A 27,588-nucleotide genomic window follows, 5' to 3' on the forward strand; every position below is an offset into this window, starting at 1 on the left:
TCTCCCCTTGGTCCACCTGGGTCACTGGGCGCAGGACATCACCTGGCTCCTGGTTTGCTCTCCAGCCTCATCTCCGGCTCCTTCCTTCGCCACTCACATTGGGGTTCTTGTGTGTTCCAGCCCAACAGGCTCAGTTCTGCACTGGGCCTTGGCTCACTTGTCTCTCAGTATGGGATGCTGTTGGCAGATATTCAGATGGCACTGTCATTCAGGTCTCTGTTCAAATGTCACCATCTCCTAAGACTCTTCTCTGACAAACTGACTGAAGAACAGCTTCTGCTTCTGCCTTCAAGCCCACAGGCCGATTCTTGTGCCCCCAATTGCTATCTCACTCTGTGCCTTCATTCATTCACTCACACGTGCATGCCCTTGCCACTTGGAGCAGATGCACGCGATGCGTGTGTTGAGAGACATTTCTTTGAGTCTCTCACATTTCGTATTCCTTGCAAAAACCGACACGGACTGTTGCAGATTATCTCTCCCAGCACATTTGTATCATAAACACTCTGGAAGATGGAGATAATGCCTCCCTTTATAGCAAAGAGCAGGACAGCTTATTAACCATTAGAAAAGATTCAGGCTCCCTGGGCGCACAGATTCTCTCCTGTACCACAGCCTACTCCATGGGCAACTGTCCTGCAGGTCCCAAGTTCAGATTCCCACAGCTGATTTCTATTCAAGAATGAATCGACACTCTGTATCTACAAAAATGTGGCAGGCTACCTTTTACTTTGCAGGTAGGAGAGACGCTTTCTAAAGGTAAACACTTTCAATGAGTCAACAGTCAATTGTTTGTAGAGATCCCTCCCCACACTAACACCTGGTCACTGTTGCCTCTGTGCTGCCCGGAACACAACAGACGGCTCGGCCCTTGGTGAAGTATCTTTACACCTAATGAGGACTCCTCATCACCAAGGGAAATTCTCCCACGTCTCCCACTCTGCATGCAGAAGAAGGTCATCCCCCTGACCTTGTCCAAGTCTCTGGGGTTTCGATTTTATTTGTAGAGGTTATTTATAGAGTGTTTTCTTTGTGCACAGGCAAGACTGAGAATTTACAAGGTTGTTTTCGGTAACTCCCTGATCCTCAGCTGTCTTGAGACTCTTTGATTCATAGGCAGTGGTGTGGCTAAGATGAGTAGGTCATTCATGAGCCTGGGCTGCTGTCTTGCCAGACTGAACCAAGGCTGTTTTTAAAGAGATACAATAATTTATTCACACTAGTAATAGAAACACACGCAGGAAATGTTACCACCCCCCAAATTCTTATGTAAATGAATCTTTATAGATCAATTTCCATTTTCTCATTCAGTTATATGTGTTATTTTAGATATAATAGTATTTATTCTCATTGCTTAATGGAATACAACCAGAAGAGGTCACTGCCTCTTCTGTCATTCTCCACATGTTTGTTGAGCACCTATTATGCCCAAAGTGTAGTGTCAGGCTTGCAATAAAGCAGGGCAACAGTGTACCCTAACTGAGTTAGAGCATAACTTGTGCCTTTAGTATTAAAAAAATGTTTAGGTATTGGTATAAGCAAAGTGCTGGGGCGGTTTCAGAAAGCGGTGACTGGGAGTGAGTTCAGCCCCTGCAACATCTAGCACAGGGCCTGATGTGGTCTAAGCTCTAAATAAGGGCTCATGTCATCAAACGCAGAAAGACAGCATATCTTGTTGGGAATAAGTGTTATTTCATACACATCTGGAAGAAGAAAAGCTGGGTTCATGCAAAATCTATGGGCAGGAGTCAAGCAATTTAGTAAATACGTGTGGAAGTAGGTGATGGAATTCTCTGCCTTTGGGGCATTTTTACCCACTTTTCATGATTTTGTTCTCAATTCTGCTCATTATTAAATTATATTAGTAATTATATTAGTGACTATTAATAGTGATTTTTATGAATTAGTAGTTTCTTTACATTTTTAAGGAAGTTTATAGCTACTTTAGGTAAAACTGTGAAGCAAGACGTTGTCATCAGCTTCCCCTCCCCCCAGGTGAGACTTCTATTTGGAAACATATGCATCAATATAGATCCTTTCTGTTTTTCAACCCTCTAAGAGCCAACTGCCTGCTAATCCATTGCTATGTTGATTGGTAAACAACCAAAAGTTATATATCAGAGTCACTTTTCTCTGAAGTTGCATATTTAAAGATGGCGGCATGGAGTCGAGATCAAGCTCATAGTCTTCTCAAAGACTGTTCTCAATGTCAACGCAGTGACTAAAGTCGTGGCGACTGTGATCATCATGACGGGTTGGGGTCAAAATATACAGACTTCTACATGCTGCCTCTTTTACACTGCCTTCTTTAGTGTCACAGCTGTAAAGGACCTGGAAATATTTTTTAAAAAACAACTAAGCAACCCATCAAGCAAATATAATTATTTAAAGTCATGAATCACACTAGCAGCACCCAAGTAGGTGAGCTGAAAACTCAAGCCCCTTGATGTGTAAGCCAGGGTTTGGGGCCATTTCAAGAATCATTGTTTACCTATTGCTATAAGGTAACTTAATTTCTAATTCAGAACAGGCCTCAAGCTGATAGTTTATGAGTCTCATTCTATGAAGGAAAAAAAATCTCGAGTATTAATTGTGAATTAATGATATAGTACAATTTTCTCTCAAGTTACTTCAAAAAGAAGCAATTTTCATTACAGGGAGTAGAAAAACCAGCAGTTTCTAGTGATTGCTCTAAGGCCATCCAAAATATTGGTGATGAGGTTATTAGCCCTCTCCTGAGGTGTTTGCCCTAAGCCCCAGAGCTTCTCCAATGGCCTCGTAGTTCAGTTTTAAACTAGCAAATGAGCCTTGGCTTGAGAACAAACATATGAACAGACCTAGACACCTGCTGTCAGGTAGGAGGAAGCCCAGGCTTCCCCACCCAGGAGCTTCCCCCTGGGGAAGGCTCAGGAGAGCAGGTTCCACCCAGAGCAGAGGGTTAGGAGACCACATGTCTTGGGAGCTGCCACAGGTGGTTTTGCTCCTTGGAGCAGGTCAGGGTAATAGCACAATAAGCAAATCAGAGCAAGGCTTTGGACTAAAGGCCCTGGAGGTGCACGGATTTTCCGCCTGGCATTTTTCTTGCTTTTCAAACAACATATTAATGATGCTGACCTTTTTAGTAATTTGATTCAACAATGCCACAGCAGCAACAGTGCTCCAAGTCTGACAGGCTGATGTGAGAAGCCAGGGAGGTAATTACTGCTTTAAGTCAAAGAACTCTCTGTGCTTCTGCCACAGGAACATTCCATATGGAGCAGACACTCCTCCCTCCTCCAGGCCCCACGACAGCCTTCGTCTTCCTGTGGGTTTGCTTCCCAGAGCTCAGGGAAACTGACCCTTGGCACCTCCATGTGTAACCGGCGTGCTGGGGCCACCTCAGGTTTTCACGGAGTCCTAGGCTTGAAAGAACCCTTGCCAATCGTCCCCTCTAACTTCCTTCTCCAAGTGGCCTTAGCCCTGAAAAGGGGACCAGCCTGCTTGGATGCTTCTTCCTTGGGGAATACAGCCCCTGGCTCAATGAGCGTGGGTCCCAGTCTTGACACCTGCCCTCTTAGCAGGGTGTTCAGGGTGATGGGGGGCAAGCAGACCTTAGACTCCTCAGCCTCAGCCTCCTGCCTCCAACTCTTCCTGTTCTCTCTTCCTCCTCTGAATTAAAACTTTTTATGAAATATCCATCAAGTATCCAACAGGTAGATTCACAGTTAAATAAAAGATCCTGGGAAAGCATGTTTTGGCCACAAGGCCACCATGGTCAAGCCACAGTTGGAATGGGAAAGAAAGAGGCAAGTTAAGATGATGTTTAGCTTAAAAATGTAGCCAACCCCTTGGCAGTGGGCGGGTCCGTCTTCCCTCCTGGCCACCCCTTATTCCTGTGCGCTGCAGTTTTCCTGAACCGCTTAGATCAGGCTGGACCATTTAGCTTTGGGCTTGTCACCAGATTCACTTCCTGTCCCTCAAGTATTTTATCATAGTTAGCTTTAAAACTGGAGGGTGAAGAAGCCCGCTTACTCACACTAAAACCCCGACCCCCAAGGTACTCAGCAAAGCACGAAGCACAAGAAAGAGGCCCAGCAACTTGAAGAAACTGCTTCCCTTGCAGAAGAGCTTCTCCTCAAGCAGGCTCTGGGGGGTGTGCTAACAGACGGACAGACATCTTGCTGTCTCTAATCAAAAACCTAACTGAAGCATCCAAATACCCTTATCAATGCAGCCTCGCGTTCTCATCGGTGACGGTGGCACCGGTGGCTGCTAAGTGCCGAGTTAGCTCAGAACATTCTGCTCCTATCTCGGTGATTCACATCCTCACTCTGCCAAGAGGAGAGCTTTGATGGCCTCGTTTCCCAGGCAAAGCATTTACGAGATCATCAACATCGGCAACAGGGGAGGAATCATGATTTATGACTTCTTAAAAATGAAAGGAAGAAAGTTAATGTTTCTCAAATACATAATTAGATTTAGGTTTCTCCATGAGCATTTCAATGGATACAAAAGAAAAAACGTGTCTCAAAATTTCTTTAAATTCCCTATCATTCAGTTTCTAAGTACTTAATTTGCTTCATTCATTTTTTATATGTTTAATTTTTAATGTGCTTATCAAAATAATATGCTTATAGTCTAAAAGTTCTACAAAGTTTGCAATGAAAAACAGCAGTTCCACCTCTTCTCACTTTTGATTTCCACTCCTAATATATAACCAGTCAATTCCTTTAGCTGTTTCTTATATTATTACTCTCCATCTGCTGGGTAAACATTACACTGCTACTTCTTGATTTTCCAAGTTTAGACCCTTGATTTCCTATAATAGAAATGAGGACTGAGCTCTGATATCCCTTCTCTTTTGCACATTTACAAATTCATACCAAATATATTTGTGTTAGTCAGCATTCCGTTACTGTGACAAAATGTCTGAAATAATAAACTTTAAAAGAGCAGAGGGTTTTTTTGGCTCCTGGTTTCAGAAGGTTTCAGTCCATGGGCAGTTGCCTGCATGGCTTTGGGGCCTGTGGCAAGTCAGTACCTTACGGTGGTAGCACATGGCAGAGAAAACTGCTCTCCTCATGGCAGCCAGAGGCCAAGTAAGAGACTGGGGTCCTGATATCTTTGTCCTTCCACTAGGCCCCACCTCCTAGAGGTTCCACCACGTCCCAGTGGCATCCCAGGCTGGGGACAAAGCCTTCAACACAAGGGCTTCTGGAGGACATTCAAGACCAAACTGTAGCAATATTTATATCAAAAGTGTCGACTCTGTCATTATTCAGGAAGTACATTGTCATGATCATATCAATAGACATCATGGCTGGGCCACATGGGGTCACTGGCTTGTGTTTCTGGTCCACTGCTTTGAGGGTCATTTGCTTGGTCTTCAGTGGTCTGTCAGTAGCTCACTTCCAAACTCTCTGCCAGTTCTGAAAGAGTCCCCCTGTGGTGGAGGATGTCGTGAAGTCTGTACACTGTTTTCCCTTTTTCTTGCAGACAAGCCCTTGGAGCCTCCCCCACCCTCTGGCTGCTGTCCGCAAGGGTTGCAGCCAGGCTGCCCCACAGCTGTATGCTTGGGCCTTCTCTGAAACTGTCCTTGGCCTCTTCCTGTTTGACTCTTCTCCTTGAATTCTAAATTCCAGCTCCTCATTTCCTATTTATTTCCCTCTTTGATGGAAAATTCTTTAATAACTTTCTAAACAAGGATACAGGGAGATAAATGTTCTGAGACTTTGCATATTTGAACGGTGGCTTATGTGGATATCAAGTGTGGGTGGGAATTTAAATTTCTCGGTATTTGAAAAGCATCTGTCCCCTGTCTGTGGGTCTAGCTCCGCTGTCAACAGGTCCCGCACCATTTGGATTTCAAGCCATTGTAGGTGTCCTGGTTGGGGGGGGTCTTGCTGAGGGCATGTTTGCAGGGCTCTGAAACTCCCCAGGATGCACTGTGACGCGAGGGTCTTCTCATCCATAATGAAGGGCCCTGGGTGAATCTTTCGGGTTTAGCTTCTGGAAGTTTTCTTACACCATTTCTCTCTTCACACTCCCACCCTGTCCCCCCGACTTTCCCCGCCTGAAATCCCTGGTTCTGCTAATTCTTCAACCTAATTTTCTTTTAGAGAATATCAGACACCAAATCTTAGATGATTCTCTGATTTTTCTGTCTTTTGCCTCCGGTTACCCACCTCATTCTTCTTTTTATTTTCTAAGAGATTCCCTTAACTTTCTCTCCCAACTCGTTGCCTTCATGCATGAATGTCCACCATGTTTAGTTCTCCAGCGTATTTTTCGTTCTCTCAGTGTTCCTTTTTTATGGCACCCCATTTTCGTACTATGACTATAAAGGGTTAAATAAATTATTTAGTTAAATAAATTAATTTTGGGTCTTCAAAGTTGCCATTTCCTGCCAACCAGCAGAGTTATCTATTTTTTCGAAGTAATTTCTTTTTTCTTTTTTGTCCATTCCTTTTATTGTGGTAAGAATGTTTAACATGAGATCTACCCTTGCAATAAAATGTTCAGTGTACAATAAAACATTGGTACTTACAGACACAGCGTTGTAGAGCAGATCTCTAGAAGTTACTCATTTGTGTAACTGAAACTTGATAACCTGGACTAGCAACGCTGCGTCCCCCCTCTCCCGGGCACCTGGTGAATCCTGTAATGTTTGTCTTCCTGTGGAGGCTGATTTCACAGAGCATGGATACAGATACAGAGGTAGAGCTATATGGCACGTGTATGTTAACATGCATATATGCAATTATTCAATCCATTATCAAGTAACCCTATTCCCCCCAACACTCGTAATCCTGAGTCACTCTGCACAGCACACACCAGGCACGCACTTGTGTCACATTTTCCATATTTATTCATGGACAGAGGTTGTTTCCATGTCGCGGTTGGGAACGATGCTGCAGTGAACAGGGAGAGCAGACACCTTTCTGAGACCCTAATTTCAGTTCTGCTCCACTCAGAAGTGGGATTGCTGAATCATATGGTAGTTATACTTTGAACTTTAAGTTTGGATTTTAAAGTTTCCCACGGTGGTTGCACCATTTCCGTCCCCAGGGAGGGCCTGCACAGCTCTGTTCTCTGCAGCCTCGCCAACCCTTATCTTTTTTTTTTTTAATAGTAGTCATCCTAATAGATGTGAGGTCACATCTCATTGTGGTTTTGATCTGCATTTCATTGAGATAGGTGAGGGTAAGTGTCTATTGATATCCTTGGTCATCTGCATGTCTTCTTTGGAGAAGTGTCTAGTTAAGTCTTTGCCCATTTTTTTTTCCTGTTGAGGACTAAGGGTTCTTTAATACTTTAGATATTAACCCTTGTCATATATAAGGTTTGCAAACATTTTCTTCCATCATTTGCTCTTTCTTTTTGTTTTTTTCTTTTTGTCTCTTGTTTTCCTTCTCATTTTGAAATGAGGATACTTGCTTCCCAGCTCATAATGAAATCTGAGGCACCTAATGCAATTCAGCTGGGGCGCAGCTTGACTCTCCGAGCTCTGGGTGTTGTTTCATAATTCATTAAGTGTCTCCCTCTGCCCTCAGGTGGGCCTGGTGCCCCTACATACAGCTATTCTAGTTTAACTTCTCTCAGGAGAAAACCTTTGATTTCCAGAGTAGAAAAGGTGGCTGCCTGCCTCTGAAGGATGAGTGAACCTTAAGTCTGAGCTGCCTTCACAAACAGCCTCCCAGACCTCTGTCCCCCAGAAACCCCGAGGCTCCTAAGCCCTTCTGAGACCTGCGGCCCTGAATGTTCTTGCTTCACACATGAACTTTTGGGGACACCTCATATGTAAAGCATAACATAAGACCAAAAATATGACCTTGAGACAACCAGTGAGCTACATATTAAAAAGTACAGAGTGTATCAATTATTTACATCATTTTTAGGGGAAGAACTTGAAGAAATAGGCATATTTTAAGATGCTTTTTGAAACTCCAACTAAGATTTAACTGTAGCAGTTTAGGGGCAGTCAAAATGCTGACACAAGTTATTCACTTTCCACCTGCCTGCTCCCATATCTTAGTCCAAGTCAGGCACAGGAGTCTCCGGAAAGGTCCAGAATTCAGCCCTGCGATCCTTCCTTCCTTCCTTCCTTCCTTCCTTCCTTCCTTCCTCCCTCCCTCCCTCCCTTCCTTCCATCCATTTATCCATTCGTCTAATTGTTTATTTATCATCCTGAACTGCAGTGAGTAAGTCATGCTCTCTGTCTACAGAAACTACATGGACTAATACCCCGGGGTAATGACAGACAGATATGAGGATTTACAGGAAGAAGGGGCTCCTGAGACCTGGGGAGTTGAAAAGGATTCATTGAAGGAAATGATGTCCAAATTAAGTCTCCAGGATGACCTGAAGTTAGACAAGCGGCGGGAGGGAAAGGTCAGCGGTCACCAGGGATTACAGAGCGGTGACACTGAAGAAGAGCGCAATCCCTGGGCACCAAAGCTGGAGAAGTCAGAGGCACCTGGGAGAGAAGGTCACTGGTGCCACATGAAGAAGCTTGGATGTCACCCTATGCATGCTGAAGGAAAGCCACTGAAGGCTTTTCACGGTGGCAAACACTCCAAAGCCCTCCCCTGATAGCCCCACTACCCACACTTCTCCCTGGTGTGATAGTGGGAGCCGTCCCTCCAACAGTGGGGATTGACCCCTTTTGTTATTTCATTTTCCACTCTAATAGTGTGGTCACTGGCCTTCGGCCTGCCCAAGACAGACATAGGCAGTTGATAACCTAATCCCACCCCTTTGCTGTGTGATGGGACTTCCTGTTTAAGCTCAGTACGTCAGTGCACAATGAAGCCTATCTCCCAAGCTCATTGCAATACCTGCATGAATGCCACTGTTCCTCTTGTCTTACAAAAATAGCAAAACAGTACCTCACACTTTATATTCCCAGTGGCCCTCAGTATTTTCTATTTATTCTTTACATTTTTAAATAGTTGACCAATCAATAAACATAATCATATGTCCAGAGGAATTAATGATGGATCTTTTTATGGTGTTAATTCCACCCCAAAATACATTTTGCACATTTGTTGAGGTCTTCAATCTCCAACTCGAAGAAATACATAAAGTGGGGATGTTAACCACTTGGCAGGCCAGTAGATGAGGCATCTGAGGCTGGACTTTCTGTTACATGTCCTGCCAATCTTACCAAGGAGCCAGCCCCATGCTCTCCTTGCTATCAGCCAAAATGGCTGAGGCTTTTCCAGGGACCTGATCAGTCCCGTGGAGGCTGGGCTGGGATATGCTGTAAAGATACTGACCTTCTGAAGACACAGCATTAAACCCATATCCTGGCTCCTTCATTTGGCCATATCTTTGGAAGCATGTCCATAACTATGGATTGCTTAGCAAGTATATGCTGACCCTGGGCCACCCAGACTTTTGGGGTTACATTCCTTCCCAAGTTCACACTCTGGTCTCCTCGTGTGAATCTGCTTTACTAAAGTGACTGTGAGTGATTCCAGAAGAGTGAGCCTATCCTTGATGCAAGTTCAGAAGGAAGAGGGTGTGTTAACGTGAAGAGGAAGAGAAAGGAAAGGTATTCAGACCTCTAAGGACTGGACGGTTAGGGGTTTGAGAAGCACCAGGACTTCCTAGTTCATGGATATAAATACTGATGACAACAGGGCGATTCTCATCAGCCTGCTAAGCACGTCCATCAGAAGCTTCTTAATTTCTAATATCTAAAAAGTGTTTGGCAATCAAAGTGAACATGCCTCAGTGTGATAAATGTGGTTTTCATTTCAGTTCAGTTCCAAAGTGGTTTTAAATAGAGTTACAGAGCTTGAAATTGCATTGAAGCTTTCCCTCTATGTATGGCATGCCTTTGGATATTTAATGGCTCGAGTAGATATTTCATTAGCCCACAGTATAATTTAAATTGGAACAAGTAATCTAGATCAGTGGCTCTCAACCTTGGCTGCATTTTAGAATCTTCCAAATATTCTTATTCAGTAAACTCTGGATGCAAGCCTAAACATTCAGATTTTTATAACATCCCAGTGATACTCAAGTATAGCCAAGGATCAAAATCACTAACCTCAACCCTCCATCTGCTACATCCACCATGATAATACTATCAGAGGCCGCACACTACACTTCTATATGTGGTACATTATACAATGCTTTAGATTATAAAGTTCATAGTTTAAACTGCAAACGTGAACCTCGTGTCTATCTCCATTTAACAGATGAGGAAAGCAAGGGTCTGAGAAGTTAAGTAACTTGTCCATGGTCACACAGCTAGTAGAGGCAGGGCTGGGGTCCAGGCAGGGTGGGCACATCACTTGAAACTAGGGCTGCCTGTCTCCATGGCCCAGGGTTTTATAAACTCCTCACTCTATGATGCTTTCTCTCTGCAAGCCTCTGAAGGTGCAGATTTAAAGGCTGAGAGGCGACAATTCCACGATACAAAAACATGATTTTCTCTTTCTGTGATTATGTCCTTCCTGAAACCTGCCTTGTGGAGACCCTCTGTCTGGGGCTCATCTAAGGCCATCTTGAACCTTGGAGATCTTTCTCGAAAGATCTGTTTAGTGATCTCTCTTCACAGAACAAGGTACAAAGAAATTTATCTGTGTTTATCTGGCCATACCTCAACCTATACTTGTCAACAATTGTGTTGGTGAAAAGGAAGCCTCTTGCCTTTCTCTGTCTCTCTGAAGCCCTGTGGTCTTGTTTTTGGAGTATGGATTGGAGAGCTGGTAACACAGCACCTGGTAAAAATGGCAGAGGGAAATACAAAGAGAGGCCGCCAAACATTGCTTATCATTTGTGCTATGGGTCTAACTGGGTCTCTCTCTCAAAAAAAAAAGATACAGTTGGAATCTAACACGTCTCTGAATGTGGACCCATTTGAAGATAGGGTCTTTATAGATAGGTTAAAATGGGGTCCCTATGGTGGGCTTTAAAGTCCAATATGACTCACGTTTTTATAAAAAACGAGAAATTTGGATACTGAGAGACAGACATAAAGGAAGATGATATAATGTGTGGCCATCTGCAAGCCAAAGAGAAAGACCAGAGCAGATCCTCCAGTCACCGGCCTGGCCAGGAAGCAACCCTGCTGACACTGGACCTGGCCTTCCGCCCTCCAGATCCATGGGACGAGGACGCATCCTCTCTGTGCCGAGGCCCCAGCGGTGGAGCTTTGTGCTGGCAGCTCTGGGCAGCTGACTGGGCAGTGAGTGGAAGGAGACAGCCCCCAGGAGAGCAGCCACATGGAGCTGCTGGGATCGTGAGCCTCTAGGGAGCCCCCATGGGCTGTGTGTGCTCACGCCCCTCTCCCGGGGGCTCCGAAGGAAGAGGGGTCTTGGGGGAGTGCCAGCAGCTGGCCTGCACCCAGCCTGGGGTGCTGGGTCTCTGTTGCCATGCCAACTGGGGAGGCCAGAGAGTGCAGAAGGGCCTTGCTCTCACGTTCCCGGCCAGCCCTGCCACAGGCTCGCCTGCTCGCCCCTTGCCCCTTCCCTTGGACCTGGTCAGCACACGGCTCCTCTGCTCCATCTCACGTTGCCGTCCACATCTCCGAAGGCGCGTCTCCGCGGGCGCTGGCACACCCCAGCGCGCTGTGTTCGGGTTGCGTGCTGGGCACAGGAAGGCGACACCTCAGGCTCGGAGCCCGTCCGTGTGCCTGCCTCCTGGCCCAGCCTGTGCCTCACGCGCGCGGGCACCCTTCGGTTCTCCGCAGCCTGGGTGGGTCGCCAGCCGCACGGTCACAGGTGTCCCCACGGGAGTTCGGATCCAGCTGGGCTGTTTGACCACCCGGGGTTGGTCAGTGATGAGGTCACCACCGGCGGCCTCAGCCAAGGGAATAAAGACCCAGTCCCTGCGGCTGTAGAGGGGCGCGGTCAGGGCACCTTCCCAGGGGTCCCTTAGTAAGCAGGTGTCCACTAGCACTCCATTCAGGCTGAGGAAGCTCTCCAAGCGGGAGCCTTGGAAGACTTGGCCAGGACAGCGCCGCGGGTGCAGAGCGCAGCAGAGCGCAGGCCCCGGGGGTGACTTGCTCTCCCTCCGCGCCCTCCCTGGCTCCGCAGGTGCTGGCAGAAGCTGACCACCTGGCCTCCACTGAGCCAGGAGCTCAGACTTTCGTCAAAAGAACTTGAAATTTAGGCTGAACATTTTTTCTCAATAATTCTTCCCACTGAGTTCAGCCCCGTTGGAAGTAGGACGTGACAGGAGCACAGGCGCCAAGCTGTGCGGTGGCACCGGGGGCTGGCAGAGCTGAGGCGCAGCTGCCCACTCCGAGACCTGAGCACGGGGCCACCTCCTCAGTGCTGGGGGGTCGGGGTCCGAGGAGGGACTGTGCTGGGAGGTTCCTGAGTTGTAAACCGAGTCTCCACATGCAGGCGCCGCCTCTGACCACCCAGCACGGGGCAGACCCGGACAAAACGGGCGGTAAGAAGGCGTCAGAGGTGGCTTCGGAAGGTGCTGTAGGAGTTTTCTAAATGTTTGGCTGGCTGACAGATGCGGTGCCAGACTGTTGTCCTCCGTACTCTGTTTTCATCCAGAATACTTATAATCTTGACTATAACACACACACACACACACACACACACACACACACACACACAGAGACCGGGCGTGGAGATGCATCTCTGTAATCCCAACTACTTGGGAGGCTGAGGCAGGAGGATTGCCAATTCAAAGCCAACCACAGCACATTGGCCAGACTGTCTTAAAATTAAAAAAATGGAAGGGGCAGGGGATGTAGCTCAGTGGTGGAGCACCCCTGGGTTCAATCCCCAGTACCCAAAACAAACAGATGACAACCACCACCAAAACAAAAATACACACACACACACACACACCTCATATAAAATACTCATTTTCTTTATTAAATGTCTCCATCCTAACTACAGTAAATATATATTATGTGAAGACAGGCTTGTTTTGTCTTGTTTTTTTTTTTCCTGGACCCTTCTTTGTAAGGCCTACTGGTCTCAGAATATGCCACCCGTTTTTAACTGCACCAGACAAGCCCACATCGCCTCCCTTTTGGCATCTCCCTACCTCTCTCTCTTTGAAAATAAATTAATTAATCAAATATAACAAAATTCAATAAACACATTCTGTGACCCGAATATCTCATGACATTACCTCTGGGCCTTGATAGGTACTTGGTGTGTTGATCAAGGGATTCTTCCCATAGTTTGTGTAGTAATAACATGGCTGGTGTGTGCACTGTGTCGTCTGCATAGTTGGATTGTCTCCTAATTCACTGTGTGTCTTTGGTGCACTGTGGCACAGTGTTCTTCTGCCTTATTGAGCTTCTTGTTCTGACACATTTCCACTTTTAATGACTATTGTCAATGACCATCAGCCAGCTTTTGGCAACTCCAAGCGCTGAAGTGGGCAGGTGTTTTTGATGACCGGGACGGTGAGATTATGCTCACTGTCATCCGGGACACCAAGAAGAGGGATGTGGTCCCAGCTAAACAGGGCTTACAGTGAGGACCTCCCGTCTGATGCAGGTGGCCCCTGAGGCTGCTGGCTAATAACATCACCTGCAGTAACTGCACCTAACAGCAAGCTGCTGGGGAGCTTTGCTTGGGTGGCTTCCGAGGCGTGGAGGACCCACCTGCGGTGGCGGCTTGTGGGTGAGAACGTGACCGGATGCCCAGGAACTCTGGGCTTGGGGCTGGAGGAGCTGGCTCCAGGCCCCAATTCTGCCACCTGTGACTGATGGCCATCCCTGTCTTCATGGATGTAAAGGGAATGGCATCACCTTCCAGGGTTTTTGAGAGGATCAGGTTCTGGAGAAGCTGTGACAGTACCTCACATTGAACCGGCTCCATGGTGGCCGATCAATAACCTCTGGCAGACCTGGGGCTTGGACCGTCATTTGTACCTCTCTCCCGAGCAGCAAGGCACCTGAGGATGGCAATGGTTTTGTGTAATTTGTGTGGTGACAATCGGGGAAAACTCCCTCCCCTCACATGCCTGCACAGCAAAGCAAGGTCGCACCGTCAGGGCCAAGGCTCAGAGCCCGGTTCCAAGGCTCCTGCGTGCCTCTTGGTCATGTGGATAAGGGGAAGAACCCAGCCTGCTCCTGCTGGCATAGAAAAGTGAGAACATCGAGGAAACTCAGCGAGAACACAGAGCTGAAGACGACACTGAGCCTCCCGTGGAGGGAAAGGTGAACCTTCTATTAGTGCCACCCTGTGTACTGGGAAGGAGGAAGGGAATTCATATCTACTGAAAAACATGAACATGGGAGTTTGGGCAGATGGTGATGATCCAGGAGAACCAAAGGAGGAATCACCGAGAGTGTCTTGTTTCTGTATTCGGAGAGGAAAGCACAAATTCAATCAGTAGCATGAAAGAAGCTATGTTTCTAGAAGAACAGCTCGAGGGATTGTTTGTTTGTTGGTTGGTTGGTACTGAGAATTGAACTCAGTGTGCTTTACCACTGAGCCACACCCGCAACCCTTCTTTTTTATTTTGAGACAGAGTCTTGCTAAGTTCCTTAGGGTCTTGCTAAATTGCTGAGGCTCGAACTTGCAATCCTCCTGTCTCAGCCTCCCGGAGCTGCTGGGATTACAGGCATGTGCCACCACACCTGGCTGTAGGGGATTTTTGTCTAAAACAGTATTCTCCCTTCAGTTGGAGTATTTCTTTGGTACATAAGATTTTATACACACACACACATATATGTGGTTTTCTTATTAGCAGGGTACTCCTCTATACATAGAAAGATAAGCATCATTACTACATTAGTAAATCAAAAAAGTTCTATACTGGAATTGTTAAAATTAAGACACTGCAACATGTTATACAAGTTTATTAAGGGAAGATTATGGCCGTGTGGCAAAACCAGTAGCTATTTGACAAATACAGTGAATTTACAAAACAGATTATTGCAGTGAAGTTTTGAATTTTTAGTTCAGTCAGCAGTTGTAATAATTCAGAAATAAAAGTCAGGTTCTGCCAAGGAAGGCAAAGCCTCCAGACGTTGGTGACAGGGGTGGGGCTCATCTTGGGACTCTTGCTTTGTGGGGAGGGAGGCGGCAGGGTCTGGACCCGTTTTGGCAGTGGCGTTCTCACGGCTACCTCATGAATTACTCAAGTGTTGGAGCGGAGATGAGCAGCTCCGAGGTTTGGGTTCACTCTGCTGAAAGGCGGAGGAGGTAGGCCATGCATACCGCAGGCTCTGGGGCAGGGAGGGGACAGACTGCACATCCTCTTTGACATGCTGCGTTTGAGGCATCTATTGACATCCAAGATGCTGAGTGACAGTCCTAGGAGAGCTTTCGGAGCCTCCCAGGCAGAGTCCTGGCCTCAGACAGGGAGCAGCTCCTGGCAGACAGGCCGGGCTTGGCTCGCTCACTGAAGAGACATGGTGACAACCTGGCTGCTTCTCACAGCGGCTGGTATCAGGTTTTATCCCCAAAGCCATATGTGACGCATACAGTGACCTTAGATTTCGGTTTTCATGGAGTATGTACAGTGACCTCGTAACTGTAAGGAGTGTCTTCTCTCTGCTGGGAATAAATCCACATTCTATATTGACCATCAGCTATAGGTTGTATCTCAAAGGCCTCCATTTTACTTACTGTTTTATTTGGTCAGACTTTTATGACACCACATTCAAAGAAAAAATGCTAAAGGAAAAATATGTATAATTCTATCACCCTATTACAATCACATTGCTTTTCTCCATATTCCTGTACATTCCCTTCCAATTTTAAATAAAGGCACTGATTAGAACATGTTTACCTTTAGGACTGTCTACACTGGTAAGCCAAGGAGGCCTTTGGAGCAGTTTATCAGGATCTAGGACATAGTGTTAGAACCATTGGAGTGCAGATAATTGGAAATGAATTCCATTGAAACATTACTCTATTTTAGTAATATTCCAAAATAGATGTCTTGAGATTTACGTCTACAAATAATAGCACCTATTCATGCGGGATTTATGTTTATGTGCTTGGGTGGTTTTGCTTTGTTTTGTTTTTATTCTTTTCCTGCTCTCTAGACTACCAAATACTATATACAACACTATATATATATACTAGATATATACTGGATGTATACTATATACTACACACATATGCGTGCACACACACACACACACACTCATGTTTCATTTCTGATTTTATGTTTACAGCAAATACAGATAAAATAAATCCCTTTAAAGTAACCCAGGAAATACTGAAGCTTTCAGCAGCTAATCAATCTTCACTCCCCTGCAAACTCCTAATGCCACTCCAACCAGATAAGAGCCTCAGATAAGTTGTACCTTCCTCTATAATATTTTTAAAATTAAATCTACCTATGAAAAGCTAGCTCCTATGAAACAACAACAGCCTATGGTTACCTTAGATACAGGTGGGCTGTCACAGAGATGATTGATAACAATAAACGTGGACAAACCCCAGAACTTAGAATGTGAGGCACAGACAGGCCTCCTCCAACAACGCGTGCACTGGCCTGAGGCACAGCACCGGGACCTGGGAATGTCCTTGATTATGCACCCCAGTGATAAAAGTGTTTTAAGTTGTCCCCCCATTTAACATACATATTTATTTATAGTACTTTTACAATTGTAACAATGTTACATATTTCACAAAATATACAAAACAGAAACCAGATGTAGATCAATGTAAACAGCATCCTGATCATCTCATCCTGAGGCCAGTCAATGTCTTTGTCCCTGGATGAATGCAGCTCACTTGGGAGACCCCCAAACATGGCGGTGGGTGCTGTGGGAGCTTCTCAGGCTGCTCCCCTGTCTCAGTGGCCCCTGCTCTCAGCTCCAAGCTGCCACCTGCCCTGCCAAACACAAAACCACTGCAGTCAGTTGTTGTCATAGCAACTGGAAAGCGACCACCCCAAGTGGCCAGTTTCAGATTGGAGACAGGGATGTGTTGTCATGTCACTTTAAAGAAATGCAAGGGCCCAACAGCCAGGCTCCCTACCAGGTCCGGACAGGTTCAGAATATACCCAGCTTTGTAGGCCCCAGAGGTTTGCATGAGTATCCGAAGTCCCTCCCCGCCACCAGCAGCATGAGAGCTGCCCCTCCTGGAAGCAGCCCTTGCCTGCTCTCAGCCAGCGGCCAGCGGGTTCTCTCCTAGGCAGGCATTTCCCTGGTCTTCTGCCGGCCAGGGGCAGTCTGAGGGCCGCCTGCACACGGGTGCAGACCACCTGAGTTCTTGTTTCCTATCACAGGCTCCTCACAGAGAACTTCCGCTTATTGCTCAAGTGTTTCACCTGAATGTGCCTCCTACATCCCTTCAGTTCAAGGAAGACTGCTGTCACCTGGGTGGACAGCCAAGAACACAGCCGTGGGTGTCCTGATGGACAGGTAGACTGACAGATGGACAAGGATGGGGAATGAGATCCGGGCTTCCACTTTGTGAGAGGAGCACGTGCTCCAAGACATCACACCCTGGCCAAGACGGCATCTTGTTGTACTATTTATTTTGTCCATTTTAGTGACTGGGGTGGATCTGACAAGCTGGGCAGAAAGTTGTGCCAGAACAAAGCGAAAGACCCTAAGTGTGAACTGTCACTCGTGGCTGGGTTCCTATGTCAAGCAATAGAGTCACTCTTCAAATCTCTTCAAGAGGAAGAGCAGCCCAGGCCTGAGCAGGGATTGTTTCCACTTGAACGTGAAAGCTGACCTTTTATTGCCGTCAGCAGTCCTGGCATTACAACCAGGTTTCACAAAGCAGTGGGCATTCCAACTCACTGCCCGTTGTGAAATCTGTGATAATAACCATGAGGCACGTACCTGGGACACACTGTCATTTTAGCTTTGACCTCTTGCTTTCTACCCAATAGAACATTTCAAACAGTCATTATTGACAGCTTAAATGTTAACAGCATTTCAGTGAGAATTTTGTATCTTTTTTTTTAACTAAAGCCTTTAGCCAGTTTTCACCATCTTCAAAATTACAGATCCAATCAGACAATTATTTAAGTAAAGAAGACTTTTAGAAAATTAAAGTTAAGAAAACTAAACTTGACTCACTCTGTTGGCACATAAGGGCAGTCTGGGTAGTTAGTTTAGCACACACAGAAATGCATTCCGTGCTGCTTAGTAGGCGCCGCGAGTGTGTTTACATGCACTGTTCATGCTGCAGGCTGTGAAGTTTAATGGTCATACGTGTTCACTTTCTCTTCCTACTCACACTGAGAAGGAAGATATGGAGTGGTACTTTTGTATCTTTGAAGATTAAAAAATAAGTGTCGACTTCCTGGACGTTTCCTGTTTGAACAGAACTAAGACCATCCGTTCCAATCCAGTTGTGGGCGAGGAACTGGAAGGTGGTTCTGATGACTGACAGCCAGTCGGTGGCCAAGATGAGGCAGGAAGAGACGTCTGACCTTTGCCAATGCCCTTTAGCTTGCAGTGAGAAATGGGCTAACCGTGGCTCCTAGAAGGAAAACCAAGCAGACGTTTTTCAAGTTCAGTGGAGGTTGAAGAAGCAGCATTTCCTGGGTAGAGCTGACTCACCCCCGAGGGCCCCGTCAGGGAGAGCTCCGCGGTGGGTCATCGCACTCGGGCTGCACCCCTCCTGTGCCGAGTGGAGAGTTCTAACAGCACCTTCTGGCGGAGCCGGTTTCAACCCCACACCCCCGCCCCATTCTCCTGGAGTAGGTGCACTATGAGAAATACATCAGAGCTCAGTCTTACCGCTCACTCCCCCACCAGAATTCCTCAGTGAACTTCCGTCTGTCTGCATAGGCCGCCATCAAGTGCCTTCTGCTGGCCCAGCCTATCTTCAGTCTCAGCCATGGTCCCTCGTCGTCTTGGTCTCTGCCCTTCAGCCCACTGTGGTTTCTGTTCGCCTGGAACTGCTCACAGCTTCTGTGCCTGTGTTCTGTCCTCCCCCTTCTGCTTAATGTCCTCCTGGACACTCACAGCCCCACTGCACTCTGCTGGTGCATGTCTGAGGCTCAGCTCTCAGGTGACACCTTCAGTAGACTGTCCCCGGCACCTCCCCTGCCCCCTACTTCCTAGATAAGGGGACCTTCCTCCGGGACACTGTATTTCTTTCCGCATGATCACTGCTATAAAAACAGAAAATTATAAAATGCTGCGTTATATGTCCACCTCACCTACTTTTTTGTGAGTTCCGGAGGGAACTATTTCACAGCAACCATAGCAAGAGTTTGGAATGAGGCCAACGAATGTCACTGGAGTGTATGCAAAGAGCATGGGATAGTATTTGGCACAGAGAACAGAAGAATGCCCAGGAACAAATGAGGGGTTAAAGGTCTTTCCTGACCCTGGTTCTTCTCACTGGGGAACATCATGCTTCCCAGGAATCGGCTGGATAGTGATGATCACTGACTTTGTAGAGGAGCAGAGGGAAACTCTGGCCTGGCAGCTCTTGTGAAGGGTGAGCTCATCTTGTAACAGACTTGCAGAAAGTTTTAAGCACAAATGGCAGAAAAATCTGTCTCCCAAATAGCTTCTGAAGGCTCTCTCAGTATACAGCAGACAGCTGTTACTGATTCAAGGGGGTCCGAGTCCTAACTCCAGGCCTTCAGCGTATGACAGTTTGATGCCTAATGCATCCACTAGAGGTCAAACTTGTAAGCACAGTGTCTCCCCTAGCAATGGTACCGAGAGCCTGGAAAACGGTTCCATTTCCTCCGGATTGTAGAAAAATTGCTCTTTTCTGTGTGTGGGTTGCATAGTAACCAACCTCCAATCATAGTTTGGGAAGCAGGAATAAACTAACCCTCTTAAGGAAAGTGCTCTTCTCCTGGCCTGTGTCACTCCTCTCCTCTTACCAGAGATGGGTGACGGTAGCATTGGCAATTCAGAGCCCTGCCCCTGTGTGGAACGGCTCATATGGGTCACCATCTGAAAGGAGCAGCTGGACCCGATCCTTTCTAGTACTGATTTAATTTTCCCTATTTTATTTTTATTATAGAGCTGTTGCAGGTTATAAATTTGGACATTTTTAAAAATTCCCTCTCCTCGTTCTTTCCTACCAGCTGCTATTCCAGGGTATCTGAAATTCTGGGGTCCATCTACTATCTCACCCCCACTCAAATCACAGTATGTTATTTGCAAACTTACTTCCTGCAAGTTTCCATCAAGGTGTTGATGATCTCTGACTTTCCCTTCAAACTATGTTGTTAATTTCTCTGACAAAAACAAAATCCAATAACTTTATAGTCCTCTGAACTTGAGGAAGTCTTTTCACAAGGACCATGGTATCTGATCCTTGTAATATGCTAATTAGTCAGATAGGAACAGAGTTATTTTCCTAAAAGTAATGAATGTGGCTTCACTCATTCTATAGTGAAGGAACTCAGGTTTCAATGCTAAGTGACTTTCTCAAGGTCAAACAGAAAGTAGCAGGATGGAATGAAGGTCCTGTCTTTGGAGTATGACAGCCCTGCTCTGGCCCTCTGTGACCAATACCAGCCATTAAGGCATTTTAGGAAATGTGTTTCCAGGTGTGTTTGTCCTCATACATCAGTAGGATCTCAGGAGTTCAATCCACAGCCTCTGGGGAAGGAAATGTTTGTAAACCCATAAAGCTGACTTATTTTCTTCTTAAAGGTTTTATATGTCAAGATCTTAATGTATTAATATCACACTGATTTATTAAAATTAATTACTTTGTAAAATGATAATACAACTTGCTTCATGATCATCTTCTCATTTGTACTTCTGATAAAATAGAAAACTGAAACATCATCTTTTCAATGTTTTGAATAGGAGAAAAAATTTTTGCCAGCTATTCACCAATGGGTGCCTGATATAGAATATAGAGAGAAAGGGGGGGGGAGGGGGAGGAGACTAGCTTAGATCTACATTGCATATAGAAAAATTAGCTCAAAGTGGATATATACCTAAATGTAAAACTATGAGTCTTACAGAAGATTTATAGTGACCACTGATTAGTCAAAGATTTCTTAGATATTATACCAAAAGCACAATTTGTAAGAAAATTGATCATTTGACCTTATGAAAGTGAAAAAACCCTGTGGGAGAATGAGCAGACGAGCCACGCGGTCTAGGGAAAACGTTTGCAATAAAATATCTGATGATGGTCTTGAATTCTGGACTTCCCAAACACAATTTTTTTAAAAAAGCATCAGAAAGAGTTGGATAAGATTTTAGCACAAAAGGCCTCTGATAGCAAATAAGCACGCAGAGCGTGTTCAACAGTGCCTGTCAGGAATCACAGACCAGAGCCGCGGGGAACAGCACCACATCTGGCAGAGAGGCTGCCCCGCAAAGAGGCCCCACACCATGTTTGCAAAGGGGCACAGAAGAGCTGGGGCAAAGCTGGGGGAGCACAGGATGGTATGACAGGGAGGAAGAAAAATTGGGAGCTTCATAAAAAGTCAAACACATATCACCATGTCCCGGTCATTTCACTCTCGGGTACTTGGCCAAGAGAAATAAAAGCATGTCTCAAAAACAAAAACAAAAACAAAAACAAACAAAAAAAAACCTGTCTGTGACTGTGTCCATAGTAGTTTCATTTAACAGTAGCCCAACTGGAAATGACCCAAATGTCTTTCAACTAGCTACTGGACAGTAAGTTGTGGCATATCCACACAATAGAGTACTATTCAGTAGCTCCAAAGAATGAACTGTTAATAATTTTGCAAAACACAGATGAATCTGAAAATAATTATGATAAGTGAAAGAAGCTAGACAATAAACTAGCACATGCGGTATTATTCCATTTATATAAAAGTCTAGAAAATGCAAAAAAAAAATATAGTGGCCCAGTGGCCCATGCTCCCCTTTGCCGGGGCAGTGGGGAGTAGGGGAGGGGGACCAGCGAAGGGAGAGGACACCCACATGGCTGGTGGCCACACTTTTCTCTTGGTGCAACAATGATTTTGGAGGGGCATGTATGAATCAAAATTTATCAAACTACATATTTTAAATACATATGGTTACTGCACAACAAGCAAACTTCAACAAACCTGTGCCCAAAAGAAAGAAAGAAAGAAAGAAAAAAAAAAAACCTGTGATAGCAAATAAAAGACCAAACTAGCAGCCAGCCTGGCTATAGGCTGACCTCCCAGCACTGTGCGAGGAGCCTGTGTGGCCAGACCCCTTCCAGTCCTCCCTGTAGGGCTCCCCCTCCCTGAGCAGAGAGTCATCCTCCCCGTGACCTTGAACTTTGCTCCTTTTGTGCCCACTCTCCTATCACTTCTCTCTTAGTCTCTCACCAGAACTCAAATAAATACACTATCTCTGCTTTAAGAAAGGAAACACGACCCTTCCTAAACTACACCCTGCTACGTGCCATCCCCCTCCTTCTCTCTCACACACACACACCACCACCACCACCACCACCACCACAGCACCATGCTCATACATGCATGTTCATGTGCAAAACAGTTTCCCAAATTTGATCATAACCCTTGGTATCTTCCCCAGACTTTGTGAATTTGGATATAACATATCTTTATTAAACTAATCTGCTGTGACAAAAGTTAATGTCAAATAGCCACATTTTTAATACACCTGATCAGGGAGATCAAACAGACGCAGCTTGGAATGTGGCTCTGCCCCGCCTGACCATGTGACTTGGAGGGGGGTGTGTAGCAGGTTCAGAGTGTTTGCTCCCTGTCAATGTGCTTGCGATACCTGTTTGCTCTATTTCAAGACCAGGGTCAGGATGTAGGACATATGGCTCCTGCGTGTGCCCTCTCCTGATGGGAAGGCATCAGGCTGGGCAATGCCAGTGGCTGCTCCTCTGCCTGCCCAGAGGCACAATCTCCTCCATGTCCTGTGGTCCTGGCTCTTCCGAGTGGTGGGCTTGTTCCAGGGTGGATGAGTCAGCACAGCTCGGCGCCTCTCAGAGCCCTCCGCAACCCCAGCAGGTGTCTGGGCAGCAGCGCCCACTCCAAGTGCCCACCCCTGAGCTCTCCCTGGACACGGAGCAGGGCAGCCTGGCAGTGTGTTCTCGCTCTCGGCGCCCAACTCAGTGAGACAGTGACTTCCTCAGAGCAATTTAATCTCCCCACACTTAAAAAAAGTCTGCCTTCCCTGCAGCCAATCAATATATCAATAAAATAAAAATAAACCCAAATCAAGGCCTGCACAGCAGTGACGTGTATCTCACGGCAGGACTAGGTTTAGATGTTCCCTTGTATCCGTCTCATTTGTTTCTGGTTATATTTATCCCTGACCTAAGTAATCCTAGGGAGAGAATAGTTTTCCTTGGAATCTCATGAAGTATTTAATATGGTTTGACCTATATCTGCTGCATCAACCTTGATGGTACCAGTGGAAGGTGACCATCACCCATGCTGTCACCTTTCTCCCACCTCCACAGATGGCCTTTCTCAGTTACTTCTTCTTGCTTGGGAATTCCTTTCCTTTTCACCTATTATATTCTGGAAGGTAGAAAAACAACTTAAAATGGGATTCTAAAGATCTGTGTGTCGATTTCTAGCTGTGGGAACACAGGCGAAATATTGGAGCCTTGGTTGTCTGTCAGTTTACAAATGAAGGTCCTGGCACCATCTCACAGGCCATTTGAGGACCGAATGAGGCGCTCCATGTGGAAGTTCTCTTTAAAGGATGCTCTGAGAACAAGTGAGGGGCTGATGCCTCTATTATAGCTCTTATCACAGCCTGCCGTGATCCTCCTTACCCTCCGTGCATCTGCCTTGGGAATCGGCTTGAGAAACTCTGGGATGATAAGATGGTGGCACTCATCTCTTAATCTCCACCATGCCCGTACACAGGTGCCCCCTGGGCTGTGTGGGGTCGAACATACTCAATGCACACTGGAGCCAGGCCCATCTCCTTCCAGAGGAGCAACTGTCTATCGTAATATTGGTAATTCTCTAGATATTCTCTAGATAGCCACAGAAAGTGAATGCAGTTGCCTTTTTTTCCTGTGCACCAGGAAATGATTTTTTTAAGTCATTCCCTCTGACAGTGCCACGTGTCCAAAGCCTGCTGAGCAAGTAACCAGCACAATTCATCAAACGAGATTATAGGAATCCAGGAAACGGCAAGTCCTAATTAAACCAAAACAACAATCCACACCAGATGCATGCTCTATTTTCAAGCTATGATCTTGTCTTTATTATCCCACAGAGCTCTAGAGTCAGGGCTTGCAGCAGAAGGGCTGAGCTAGGAGCCAAACTAGGGTGACAGTCCAGCTCTTATGTTGGAATCCACATTGGAATGTCAGATGTGTATATTCCAACCAAAGAGGGGATGGTGTTCTCAGCTGACCATGACTTCCTTTGTCCAAGGGGAAGAATTTGTTATGAACCCTTTCATGCAACTGTTAAATAAGTCCTCAGGAGTAGCTCTGGTCCTCCTGGTAGAGCTGGGCTCATTCTCTCTGAGCTGCCATCACACGGCGCTCATATCTGCCTAGCACACAGCATGCTGGGAACAAGAGTGGTCACCGTGAGGTTTTGAACCCAAAGACCAGATTAGTTACCAGCTGCAGTGGCACACAACTCTAATCCCAGTGGCTCGGGAGGCTAAGGCAAGACGATTGCAAGTTCAAAGCCAGCCTCAGCAAAAGCAAGGTGCTAAGTAATTCAGTGAGACCTGTTTCTAAATAAAAGACAAAATAGGGCTGGGGATGTGGCTCAGTGGTCGAGTGGCCCTGAGTTCGATCCTTGGTATCAAACAAAAACAAACAAACAACAACAACAAAAACAAACAGATTAGTTAAATTGGCTCAAGTGTGACCATAGTCCTGCCAACAGGAAACGTTGACTAGACCCCTGGATTTGACACTCAGCTCTGAAGAAAACTGTGGACGGAGAATATGCCTTTGTGAGTCAGCATACCATGCACCATGACATCATGCCAACAGCATACAGACATGCAGGGCGAGAGGTTATGAGCACAGAGGAGAGGAGAGGTGGGAAGGGGAGGCAGGGGAGGTGATGGGAGGAGAGGGGCAGGGAGAAGAGGGGAGGAGGGCTGAGGTCCAGGTTTAACATGCATTCACTGGGTGAGCATCTCCAGGCAAGGCCTCTGATCATCCTGAGTTGTAATTTTCCTCTTTGTAAAAAAATTTGTCAATTTATGTGACAAACAATTTTAAGAAAACTTATTATAAACCAGATGTTTTGCAAGATGTTGGAGAAACAGGGGTAATTGTGACATTGGGGCTTTCTTAAAGTTTGCACCTAGAGTGAGCTACAGATCCCTGAACACCATGGGAGGGCGCGGGTGGGATGGTTGGGGGTCCTCTTGAGAAGCAGCTGCTCCCGTCCTGGGGTCAGGAGAGATGTCGGGGAGAATGGCATCCAAGAGGAGGCTGGCGTGAAGGAGCAGCCGTCCATGGGAGGGCCAGGCAGCCAAAGGAAGGGGACTGGACAGAGGGGCAGCAGGCATGTGGCTCACAGACCGGAGGTGCATTTCGGCATCTCCAGTGGGAGGGCAGCAGGGAGGACAGACGGGGAGTCGGCTGGGCCCAAAGTGCACAGCTTCCTGTCGGTTGGCTGTAGGAGGCTGGTCTCATCTGGAGGAGAGAGAAGAGCCGCGGACAGCTCCAACTGGAAGAACTACTCCTAGCAGGTCTCAGCGTGGACACTCATTAGAACTAGGAAGGACAGTTAGGAAGCTGTCACAGTGGTCTAGATGAGGGACGAAGAACCTCTGAATCAAGACAGGGTGGTGAGGATGAAAGAAAGACACCAGCAGCCACCAGGTTCCCGGGAGAGCAGAAGCCCAGGAAGACCGGCCGTCAGGGGAGGTGATGTGGGAGTCAGTGACCCCGACCCCATCAGTACTGGCACTCAAGAACTGAAATGGACACCACATCCCGTAATACTCACATGGACTCCAGGTGAGCAAATGGACCCAGCCTCCCTGAAGACCTCTGCTTACACTCTTGGCGCGCACCTGCCTTCAGAGCCATGGGCAGAACGTGTGTGTGACGGTGAGGACTGCAAGGCCAGGGTTGGCACTGCGCTCCTCTCCTTCTACAGAGGAAGTGGCCCGGCTCTAACTCCAGTCCCTGGCTAGCTTTGGACGCTTTTGCTTTGCATCCTCAAGAACAGCATTCCTTCTCACCCCTGGATATTCAGACCCGGCCTCCCGAGTGGATTCTTCCCTTTGCAATCTGAACACACTCGAGTCTGTCCCGACCAAGAGCGGACGACTTGGCCACATGACTTGGCCACTCTGCTTCCTTTTTCTGCCAAATGTCTTGGGAGAATGATCCCAACCCAATGACCCCCTTCTCCTTCCACCGCACTCCTCAGCCCACTTCAGTCTGGTATCTAATGAGAATCCCTCTTACTCACTTTACAAAGCACCTTTTAAACATGAAAAACAGAAAAGAGAAAGGACCAAGAATAACATAGTAAGTGCCCCCGAAATTCACAGCCCCAAAATTTAAACATGTTAACACTTTCCCGTTTGCTTTAGAATTATTTTTCAAGAAATGAAACAATACTGGCAGGCACCTTAGCAGTGTCATGTGCAACCTCCCTGCTGGTGTCCTGCTCACCAGGCTGTCCCTAGGGCCTGGCATGGTGCCTGACGGGTAGCAGATGCTCAATAGATACTGTTAAATAAATAAGTAGTTGGGAAAAAAGAATAAGCAGTTTATATTTAAGTGTTTTGGGTAAATGTGGAAGGTTATTATTTCTCTGAGAATAAAACTGGGAAAGAACCAGGCATGAGGGCACACACCTGTGATCCAAGCAACCCGGGAGGCTGGGGCTGGAGGACGGCAAGTTCAAGGCTAGTCTTAGAAACCTAGTGCGTCCCTGTCTCAAAATAAACATCAACAAGGGCTGGGGCTGTAGCTCAGTGGTAGAGCACTGCTGGGCTCAAACCAGTACCTCAAAAAGATGGGTCGGGGGGAGAGACCTGGGGTGGATGGGAGGCCTTGTGTGAACAAGCAGGGCTGTGGGCTAGTTGGGGGACTTGGGGAAGTAGGGTGCTTGTTTGCAGGCCTTTTGGTGGCCCGCTTGCAACATGTTAGAAGTCCAGTGACAGGTTGGATTCCACACACAGTAGGGCCTACAAACTTAGGAAACATGCAAACGGGATGAGGGGAAAGTCAGATTTGGCATTCTACGGCTGTTCTTCACGCCTGCTGGTTGCTTTAGAAGTTACCCTGGGGAATTAGCTCCCTGCCATGTGCAGCTCCTCAGGGAAGGCGCCCAGTAAGCAAGTGCAAGCAGGTTTAAGAAGAAGTTAGGAAAGCAGGAGGGCCCAGTGAACTTCCCCCCACTCACCTAAGTTACTTAATGTCACGTATCCAAGGAGTTCTGGTGACCAGAGGAGGTTTCCACTAGTTTGCCTGGACACTCATTCAGCTAGCAAATGACATCACCGTATACGTGTGTGGGCTGCGAAGCTTCTGAGCAAGGAACAGACCAGGAGACAGGAACCTGCCTCTGGCAGCTGATCTGTCCCTTGTACCTGTGTGACCCTGGCAAGCAGGTTCCCTGTGGGCCTCATTTTGTCGTTACCCAAAGAAGGGAAGACATGGGATGTCTCCAACAGACTGCATTTGTTAGGGGACTCTGGGTGGTGAGTGGAAAAATCACAATCTCAAACTGGCTTAAAAATAAATGTATTGGATCATAAAATGGAAAATTCCAGAAGTGAGCTGGCTGGAGATAAGGTTGAACTCAGCATCTCCAGACGTCACCCAATG

At 46.7% G+C, this 27,588-nt stretch overlaps 1 long non-coding RNA gene across 3 annotated transcripts; it reads right to left on the reverse strand.

Moving 5' to 3' along the window:
* Positions 1-14,761: 14,761 nt before the first annotated feature.
* LOC124083514 (uncharacterized) lies at positions 14,762-19,042 on the reverse strand. 3 transcript variants are annotated; one of them, XR_006848772.2, is made up of 2 exons: positions 18,130-19,042; positions 14,762-16,762 (listed from the first exon to the last, which is right to left on the reverse strand). It is a non-coding gene; the product is annotated as an uncharacterized LOC124083514 (long non-coding RNA). The 3 variants fall into 3 exon arrangements; XR_006848771.2 differs by having other exon boundaries at positions 14,762-16,767; XR_006848770.2 differs by having other exon boundaries at positions 14,762-16,767; positions 17,970-19,042.
* Positions 19,043-27,588: the final 8,546 nt, after the last annotated feature.

Source organism: Marmota monax, unplaced genomic scaffold (genome assembly GCF_021218885.2).
Source record: "Marmota monax isolate L192 unplaced genomic scaffold, Marmota_monax_Labrador192_F-V1.1 WCK01_AAM20220418_F8-fsc00055, whole genome shotgun sequence".
Taxonomy (NCBI): Eukaryota; Metazoa; Chordata; class Mammalia; order Rodentia; family Sciuridae; genus Marmota; species Marmota monax.